Source organism: Sesamum indicum, unplaced genomic scaffold, assembly GCF_000512975.1.
Source record: "Sesamum indicum cultivar Zhongzhi No. 13 unplaced genomic scaffold, S_indicum_v1.0 scaffold00260, whole genome shotgun sequence".
Classification (NCBI taxonomy): domain Eukaryota; kingdom Viridiplantae; phylum Streptophyta; class Magnoliopsida; order Lamiales; family Pedaliaceae; genus Sesamum; species Sesamum indicum.
Window position 1 is genome coordinate 30041 of NW_011628154.1, and position 11197 is coordinate 41237.

The 11197-nt window shown below is 32.7% G+C and overlaps 1 pseudogene; it reads left to right on the plus strand.

Annotated features, from left to right (window-relative positions):
• The first annotated feature begins 5479 nt into the window (after positions 1-5479).
• On the plus strand, positions 5480-10866 carry LOC110011433 (annotated as a pseudogene).
• Positions 10867-11197: the final 331 nt, after the last annotated feature.

An 11197-nucleotide genomic window follows, 5' to 3' on the forward strand; every position in this document is an offset into this window, starting at 1 on the left:
AATGGAGATATATCTATTATAAACAGAAGTTGTGTGCTTGCACGGAGCAAAATATGTGTGCCTCATCAAAAGAGGATAATTTGGGGGTGCCTACTCAATCAAAGACTTAAGGGCCTTGCTAGAGGAGCGATAAGGTGTCTGGTCAGAGCAGGTTTATATGCCTTCGCATAGGAGGGTTCAAGTGCATGCACAAAACTTACAAGAATCGCTAGAGAAGGACCTAGATTTACCTTCTTATATAATCTAAAATACACCAATCTACCTCCCTATTTTTTTTTTTTTCATAAAGGACAAATTTACTCATTTATAATATCACAGGGTGTGTTTTGCTATTCACCCATGAATTATATATTTTGAAGTTTAGATCAATTATTAATAATAATAGATATACCTATTCAGAATATCTCACTGTAATACGATTGTAGTTAATTAATTCTTGATGCAAGTTATCTTTGAACTACTTAATTTTTATGTCATTGCAGGATGGGCACGAGGTCTACTACCGATTTCCGCGCGACAAGAAACTACAATACTTATTTACATCTTACTGTAAGCAGAAGAAATTAAACTACGATGCAATAGCATTTGTGTACGATGGCCAACGCGTCAAAGCTTCAAAAACTCCCCTCGAGGTAACGTTTGTCGATACTTTCGCGTAACATCTTTATTTCAGTCTTTGATACTAGAATTTAATGTTAAATGTGATTCTGTAACGATATGCACAAATTGCTGCACAAATAGGAAATGTGCAATTTACCTCCGTGATACGAGAAATGAAAAATAAATAAATAAATAAATAAAGTGTTGTGAAATAAAATAGCAAATTACCCCATGTGTTTTGAAAAATGAAACCAATTACCCCCCACCCATCTAAATAGTGCAATTTGCAAGTCTTTTTTTCATAGAAAATATTTGTTCATTTCACATATCCAATGGGGTAAACTGCATTTAACCCCTTTTTTACTGTATATGTAAAATATTTGTTCCTAGCATTATAAGATCAAAGGAAACAATGATGAAATCTGCCCAAAAAAATAACATTATGATAGCGGAAATGTAATTATTCACTTGCATTTGCATTAGTTTGCGTTGATGTATTATCATACGCAAGTATAGTTTAGTTTTATGTTCTAATGCATAGTAACGTTTTTGTGCTTATGATGCATGGCTGATTTTCGGAACGAAAGGTCCCACGTGCAAATATGTCTTGCATATCGCTTGCTTTTGCTAACGTAAACATCTAATAACTATGAAACTTTTTTATTTGTATTGCTACTTTTGAGTTTATACACAAATGGAAATGGAGGAAGGAGATTCTATAGATGCCATGATGCATCAGAACGGAGGTGGCTACGCACTCGTGATGACTTGATCAAGAGTGAAGAAAGTCGGTACAACGATCAACCAAATAGACCGTAGAGACACATACGTTGTTGGTTTGCTTTATCTAGTTTATTTATTAGACTAAATGCTACAACGTGTGGGAGTTTGTCTATTTGCATGAGTACTGGAGGTATATGATAACAATGATTTTTCTCACTATTCTAAGTTGAGGATATGGATGAATTAACTATCTTTGATTTGGTTTTTTTCGTAATGTTGATACTGTTTTTTCTTTATATTCACAAATGAAATAACCAATTTTATTGGGAAATGTCACGTGCATATTATGTGCATGGCAACTGTAACTAGGGAAAATTTTCAGAGACAAATGTCCGCAATGTGCTTCTTTTTTTTTTTTTTTCTTAAATTATTGTCCTTTGTTGCTAAAATAAATTTTAAGTGGACCTAAAGTGTTACCTTCCATTCTTATAGAATGAAAATTACAATTTTTCCAAGAAAAAAAGAAGTTGAGTTCATTGAACTATTAATCTGTATTAATGTTGTAACAAGTTGTCAATATCTTTTAAATTATGCTAGTTATTTGTCGTGGCACGTCATTCTTGCGTGCATATAAATATAATTTTTTATATTTTAAAATATATTATATATAAACCAACAAATCACATTGAAAAAAAAAATCTTAAGGTATTATCGACACAATAAAAAAAGTTAGTGTAGTAGTATTAAAATGATGCGTAATCACTTTTGTAAACAAAAAAAGAGGAGTAATTAAAATTAATTTTTAAAATAATTTAACTAGGGGTGCAATTGCGATATTCAAAAATTGGTGCGATGTTGTCATTAACTGCCTTTTGTGAGTGTAGATGGGCATTTTTTTCTTTAATACTAGCTATTATAGCACGTCTTTCCTGTAGGAGTAGGGCTTATTTGTCTCTATGGAGGAAGGCTCGTGTACCTCCATCGATTAAGGCTTAAAGGTTGTCTACTCAAGTGTAGGGCTTTATGTTTCTAAAAGAAAATGTTAATAATGGAGATATATCTATTATGAACAAAAGTTGTGTGCTTGCACGGAGCAAAATATGTGTGCCTCATCAAAAGAGGATAATTTGGGGGTGCCTTCTCAAACAAAGACTTAAGGGCCTTGCTAGAGGAGTGATAAAGTGTCTGGTCAGAGCAGGTTTATATGCCTTCACATAGGAGGGTTCAAGTGCATGCACAAAACTTACAAGAATCGCTAGAGAAGGACCTAGATTTACCTCCTTATAAAATCTAAAATACACCAATCTACCTCCCTATCTTTTTGTTTTCCTATAAAAGACTAATTTACTCATTTATAATATCACAGGTTGCAAATTGCTATTCACCCATGAATTATATATTTGAAGTTCAGATCAATAATTAATAATAATTGATATACATATTTAGAATATCTCACCATAATACAAATGTAGTTAATTAATTCTTGATGCAAGTTATCTTTGAACTACTTAATTTGTATGTCATTGCAGGACGGGGACGAGGTCCACTACCAGTTTCTGCTCGACAAGTGACTACAACACTTATTTACATCTTACTGTAAGCAGAAGAAATTAAACTACAACGCAATAGCATTTGTGTACGATGGCCAACGCGTCGAAGCTTCAAAAACTCCACTGCAGGTAACGTCTACTGATACTTTCGCTTAACATCTTTATTTCCGTCTTTGATGCTAGAATTTAATATTAAATGTGATTCTGTAACGATATGCCCAAATTGCTGCACAAATAGAAAATATGCAATTTACCTCCGTAATATGAGAAATTGAAAAAAAAAAACTGTTGTGAATAAAATAGCAAATTACCCCATGTGTCTTGAAAAATGAAAAAAAACTGTTGTGAATAAAATAGCAAATTACCCCATGTGTCTTGAAAAATGAAACCAATTACCCCCCACTGCCCACCCATCTAAATAGTGGGGTAATTTGCAATTTTTTTCCCTAGAAAATATTTGTTCATTTCACATATCACATGGGGTAAACTGCATTTAACCCCTTTTTTACTATATAAGTAAAATTTTTGTTCCTACCATTGTAAGATAAAAGAAAACAATGATGAAATTTGCCGAAAAATAACATTATGATAGCGGAAATGTAATTATTCTCTTGCATTTGCATTAGTTTGCGTTGATGTATTATCATTCGCAAGTATAGTTTAGTTTTGAAGTTCTAATGCATAGTAATGTTTTTGTGCTTATGATGCATGGCTGATTTTCGGACGGAAAAGTCACGTGCACATAAGTCTTGCATATCGCTTGCTTTTGCTAACGTAAACATAATAACTATGAAACTTTTTTATTTGTATTGCTACTTTTGACTTTATACAGAGATGGAAATGGAGGACGGAGATTCTATAGATGCCATGATGCATCAGGACGGAGGTGGCTATGCATTCGTGATGACTTGATCAAGAGTGAAGAAAGTTAATACAATGATCAACCAAATAGACATTTATGTTGTTGGTTTGCTTTTATCTAGTTTGTTTATTAGACTAAATGCTACAACGTGTGGGAGTTTGTCTATTTGGATGAGTACTAGAGGTATATGATAACAATGATTTTTCTCACTATTCCTAAGTTGAGGATATATATGGATGAATTATCTATCGTTCTTGATTAATGAAAAAAATCCTTGGCAAATGCTTTTGCAGTCGGCAACTTTAAGGAGTCCCCATTCCACCAATACAGAGGTGCTAGCTAGAAGCAGGAGAGAGGAGAGTAGGTCAGGTAAGAACACAGAAGTCTGAAGGATTTTTCACATACCCGTTACAAAATATCAATTCCAAATCGAGTTTTTTTTTTGCAGTGCCACATTCACAATCACACAAGTTTCTCCCACTAAGACAAAGTCGACGATGCAGATTCATGAGTTACATAAAGTCGGATCAGGATCCACAGTTCAAAAACATACCGTAAAAGAGTTATTTGATTTGACAAAGTTGAGTTATGAAAAGCATAGAGATTTTCACCAGAGAGAAGCCAAGCAAACCATCAAATGGACCTTTGCCTGTGATGTACTCACAAAGGATGCTATGTACTTTTCTAAATATGTGTAGTATAGGACAAGAATGTTGGATTTCAAACAATCACAACTATTCATGTATGGCAGATTTTATATGTAAATTATCATATAATTTAAATTTTCTTATTAATAAGGTACTTTAAGTTATCACGCTCTATTTCAGTATCATGTAATGTCCAAGACTTATATTTTTTAGACTAGAGTTGTATTACTTCTGAAAGTCATTTTGCACACTCCTCATCATCATTTTTCGATGTCGTAAACGTTCTATTTGTTGGATGTAGCTCAAATTGGGTGAGCCATGTATGTCTTATGTTATAGATTGAAGGATCAATGCGGATCATGGTACTAATCATTATTAAAACCCGAACATAATTTTTTTTAATAAATTGATTATAATTATATTATGCAATCATGAATAATTAATATCAAATATATATAATTAATTAAAATTAGTATTATAGTTAACCAATCACTAATTTTGATATGGATACATTGATAGTATAGGGGTGTCAATGGATAGGGTGAGACCCTACTCAGACTCACACTCAAATCCAATAAATATTACTAAACCTAGGTCCAAATCCAAACTCATTAAAAAATATAAATTATATTTGGATTGAGTCAATACCCATCAATAAAATTGTGTAAAAGAGGAGAAAAGAATTTGTACCTATGAGTAGAATTTAAATTAAATCTGAAAGGGATTTCTTGAACTTGTGTTATGAGTAGCCGATTCTTTTGCTTTAACTTATATTAAAAGTGAGAATCAAGAAAGTGTGAAATATGGGAGAAAGAATCTAAAACTTCTAATTTACAAGAAAAGATAAGAGGAGAAAAGAATTTGTGTCAAGTAGGGATAGAAGTTGGTATGCGCATATATAAAATGAAGGCAGTTAGTGAATTAAAAAGATCAATAACATCCATCCACTTTGCAATTAGCCGCTACAGATCCAACACATTTCTCCAGAAAATCACCCAAATACAAAGTAAAATAGTTGATTCTGTTGCAACAATTGCACTTGAAACGCTTCGGGACTTATTGATTGAGGAAGCAAAGTTTCTATCGAGTGTGGGCGGTGAGGTTGAGGAAGTCCGTAGGCAGCTCAACATCATGCACTGTTTCTTGAAGGATGCTGATAGGAGGCAAGATCGGTACAATTCATAGACAGTCCAGAATTGGATCGCTGAACTTCGCGATTTGTCCATTCAAGCTGAGAATGTGCTAGAAAGATATGTCATTGAAGTGGTGTCCAGAAGAAAAGGAAAAGGCCTTAAAATGGTTCTCAAAAGATTCACTTGTATATTGAGCGAGTGGTCAAGAATGCACCAAATCGGAGAAGACATTAAAGATATCAAGTCTCGTATGTCCGACTTCACCAAACAGTCGGAGTCTATGAGTGTAGGAGACAACTCATCAAGATTGGTAGATGATACCGATAGGTCAAGAAGAACGTATGGGCATGAGGCTGAAAAATATTTTGTAGGAATGAAGGAGGATATTAAACAGTTAGAATCAGTTCTGACAACTGATGACAAATCAAATGGAGTGATTTCCATATGTGGCATGGGACGATTGGGAAAGACACTTTTGCTACTAAAATTTACAATGGGGAGGCCGTGGAGCGGTGCTTCAAATATCGTGCTTGGGTTAGTATAAGTCAGCAATTTCAACCCAAAACTACTTTCCAATGACTATTAAAGCAACTTCTTCCGAATGAAAGTGAAGAGCAAGATGAAGATACATTGGTCAGAATGTTGTACCAAGTACAAAGAGACAGAAAATGTCTCCTAGTTTTGGATGACGTGTGGGAAGTTGATCACTGGAATTGCTTAAGGCGTGCCTTTCCCATTGCAGAGGCAGATAGCAAAGTTTTGCTCACAACCAGAAATCAAAACATTGCTTCCAGAGGATACGTCCACAATCTCAAGTGTTTGGATGAAGATGAAGGATGGGAGCTCCTTCAAAAGATAGCATTCCCGAACAACTATTCACAAGGTTAATTTGTAAAATGTCTTGTTTTATTTTATTGATTTTGAATCTTCTTTCTCTAGTTAGTGACAAAAGAAAAAAGAGTAATGATACTAAGGATATCATTAATAGTATATATTTAGCGAAAAAGATTATTTTGTTAAGTCTAATTTTTTTTTATAGTTTTCATGATGACAAGATTGTTTGAATTTTCTTATGTAAATTTCAAGTTGATCTATATGTATAAAATGCTATTGAATAGCAATTTAAAATTTATTTCTTGATACAAAATTTGTTTAAAACGTAAAAGGAATCAAGCATTTAGAAAGTCATACAAAGAAATGGAATCAACAATATAAAGTTATGCTTTCAGATTTTATTTCTATTTTTTATTTGTTGAAAGTATAGGGCGAAATTCTCTTGTTTTGATTTGTTTTAATTACTATACATATTTATAAGAAATTCAAATTTTATAATATTTTGAATTAACTGACATTCATTGATTATGTATACAAAGCTACCTACAACTGAAATAAAGTTGTTGGAAGAATATGGAAGGGAAATAGTAAAAAAATGTGTTTATTTACCGTTACCCATTTCAGTTATTGGAGGAACTCTTCATCATGAAAAGGCATCAATAGAATGAAAAAATATGTGTAGAAATCTTGATTCGTACCTTCTACATGAGAGAGGTTTGGAGAATGACAAAGGAGTAAATCAAATACTAGATTTGAGTTACAATGTGCTCCCTTACAATCCGAAACCATGTTTTTTGTATTTGGCTTGTTTTAAAGAAGATGAAGAAATAGATATAGAAAAACTATATTTACTATGGATGGTTGAAGGTATGATTTGTTCCGAAGATAAGGGAAGAGGAGAAAGTTTGAGATATGTGGCAGAACGGTATTTATTTGAGCTAGACAATAGGTGTATGGTTGAAGTGGAAACAGACAAGTTGCCGCTATATAATAGATTTAAGTCATGCCGGCTTCATGATATGATATGAGATTTGTGTTTGTCAAAAGGAAAAAAAGAAGGATTTCTGGAGGTTATAGATAAAAAGATGGGAGGAGAAGAGTCTTCAATTTGTAAAACAAATAGATTGGCTATCCATATTGAGGGAGTGGATAACGATCTTAGTTACAGGATTGGGGAAAATAAGAACATAAGATCTTTTCTATTCCTCAAAACGGACTGGCGAGATACATTTTTGTATAATTACATTACGTTTGGGATTTTCAAATCTCTCAAAGTTTTAGTATTGGAAGGTTATACATTTGAGAATCTGAAATTGCCCAAAGGAATCGAAAAATTGAAGCTGTTGAAGCTATTGAGTCTCGAAAATAGTGGTGTGGAAGAATTGCCACCATCTATATGCAAGCTACCTTGTTTGCAGACATTTAATGTGAAAAATACAATTAGATTACCTAATTACATATACAAAATGAGGCACTTGAGGCATCTATTTCTGGGATTTCTTCATGAGAGCGTTGGAGGTGAAAAATTGAAATTGGAAGGGTTGAATGAGTTGGAGATGATAACCGGGTTCAACAGTTTCGTTGATGACATCACTCATCTTCTTAAATTGCCGAAGCTCCGAGTATTGGAAGGAAGAATTTTTTATGAAGAAAGTTTGTCAATGATTGTTGATCACATCTTCAATCATCAAGAACCACTACTTTATCATCTACCCACTACTAATCGTTGGAGTTTCAATATCAATTTTCTTATTCATTATTAACTATTTTCATTGTCTTCTCAAATATACTGCACACATATTTCTTATCAATTTGATGTATTTACTTTATGAACTTTACATGGAATTTTGAACCAATCAAAATTAAGTGATTTAATTTATGTTTTATTTTCGATTTCCTTTTGTAATAGGGAACGTATCCTACTTTTATAGATACACCCATGTCTATGTGGACGATTAACATCTATCTTATTTTTTATTAACTTTGTAAAAGATAGCTATAAAAAGTATAAACATATTATAAACTTTGGATTGTTTTGAAAAATATAATTAGTATTAACAATTTGTTTAAAAATTAATATAATAATTTTTTATATGGCGTATAATAGTTGCTATTTATTAAGATTTTTTTTAGAAATGTCCTTAATGAATCTATAGTTTCACTAGGGTTGTTGGTTCTATTTTTCAATTTTCTAGCTTGAACTTTGTCCGTTTTCGTATTATTAAGTTAATTATTTTGATGCAATTATTCAAAAATATTCTTAGATTGTGTAGGTTATAGTAAATTATATGCATGAATGAAGATGAAGGATGGGAGCTCCTTCAAAAGATAGCACTCCCATACAGTTATTCACAAGGTTAGTTTGTAAATATTTTTGTTTTTGTTTTATTGATTTTGAATCTTCTTCTCTAGTTAGTGACAAAAAGAAAAAAGAGTAATGATGCTAAAAATATCATTAATAGTATATATTCGGCGAAAAAGATTATTTTAATATGTCTAATATTTTTTTATAGTTTTCATGACGACAATATGTGTGAAAAAATTATCTTTAAAAATTATTAGTGACAAAAAAATTGTCATTATGAAGAATTAGTGACAATTTCATGACAATACAAATATAACAACAATTCTCTTTTTATTTGTTTTAAGTATGGGGCGAAATTCTCTTATTTTGATTTGTTTTAATTACACAAATTTAGTATATTGAATTAACAAACGTACATAACTAACATTAATTCATTATGTATGCAGAGCTACCTACAACTGAAATAAAGTTATTGGAAGAATATGGAAGGGAAATAGTAAAAAAATGTGGTTATTTACCATTACCCATTTCAGTTATTGGGGGAACTCTTCGTCATGAAAAGGCATCAATAGAATGGAAAAATGTGTGTAGAAATCTTGATTCGTACCTTCAACATGGGAGAGGTTTGGAGACTGACAAAAGAGTAAATCAAATACTAGATTTGAGTTACAATATGCTCCCTTACAACCTGAAACCGTATTTTTTGTATTTGGCATGTTTTAAAGAGGATCAAGAAATAGATACAGAAAAATTATATTTACTATGGATGGCTGAAGGAATGATTTCTTCAGAAGACAAGGGAAGGGGAGAAAGTTTGACAGATGTGGCAGAACGGTATTTATTTGAGCTAGCAAATAGGTGTATGGTTCAAATGGAAATAGACGAGTTGCCGCTGTATAATAGGTTTAAGTCATGCCGGCTTCATGATATGATTAGAGATCTATGTTTGTCAAAAGGGAAAAGACAAGCACTATGTTTGTTTTCATTTCCAACTTATTTTCGAGACAAGTCAAAACATACCCAATGTTTGCCATCATTCAAAAACACCTTATTTAGGTGTTTTTAACTATTTTAGCATAAAAACATACATATATATACACACACACATATATACATAAATATATATAAAAAAGGCATGATTTGACAATGAATAGTAATTTTTGTCTCCCAAAATACAACATTAAACATATAATACTTATTTTAAATTATCTCCAAAGACATGATTTGACAATGAATAGTAATTTTTGTCTCCAAAAACACAACATTAAATATATAATACTTATTTTAAATTATCTCCGAAAATAAATCCAAACATACATACTATCTCTAACACACACTTATTTATCTTTGTTTTTCTTTCTGTATTTCTATAAAACACAACAAAACACTCAGAAAACGAATCCAAACATTATGAAGGTTTTCTGGAGGTTATGGATAGAGAGATGCGAGGAGGAGACTCTTCCATTTGCAAAACAAATAGATTGGCTATTCATGCGGTGGGAGTGGATAACGATCTTCCATTTGCAAAACAAATAGATTGGCTATTCATGCGGTGGGAGTGGATAACGATCTTAGTCAAAGGATTGGGAAAAATAAGAACATAAGATCTTTTGTATTCAAAGGTTATCAATTTGAGAATTGGAAATTGCCCAAAGAAATCACAAAATGGAAGCTGTTGAAGCTATTGAGTCTCGAAAATAGTATTGTGAAAGAATTGCCACCATCTATATGCAAGCTACCTTGTTTGCAGACATTGAATGTGAAAAATACAATGAGATTACCTAATTGCATATACAAAATGAAGCGCTTGAGGCATCTATTTATGAAAGATGATCATGAGAGGGTTGGAGGAGAAAAATTGAAATTTGAAGGGTTGAATGAATTGGAGATGGTTGATGATATCTGGGTTGGTGATGTGGTTGATGATATCACTCATCTTCTTAAATTGCCCAAGATGGACATGGATGTCAATACGAATCGGGAAGATGGCTCAACTCTTTTCAGGAGGTTGGTGATGTATCACTCACTACATTACTTGAGAATCACACATTGTCGAGTGAGCAAATTACCAGCTTATGAAGTTCAACTATATCAAAATGTGATAGAATTGCAGCTTGTGGGTACAAGGATTGAGGAAGACCCAATGGAAATACTAGAGAAGCTTCCCATGTTACGAGTTCTTGGCTTGTGGAGCAATCCATATGTGGGCTGAGAGATGGTTTGTCGGGCAACTGGATTTCCTCAACTCTGGGAACTTGTTTTGCATGGGTTGTTGAATTTAATGGGGTGGAGAGTGGAGAAAGGAGCAATGCTCAACCTCTCCAGTCTACTTATTGCAGAATGCAGTAAATTGAAGATGATTCCAGATGAATTGGAATTCATTAATACTTTCCAAGAACTGAGAATTATATCTATGCCAGAAGAGTTTGTGAAGAGGGTAGGAGTGGTGGATGGTGAAGGAGAAGATTATCACAAAATCAAACACATTCCAGATATTTCATTTATACCAATTAATACCAATTATAGGTACACTTATTTATAAC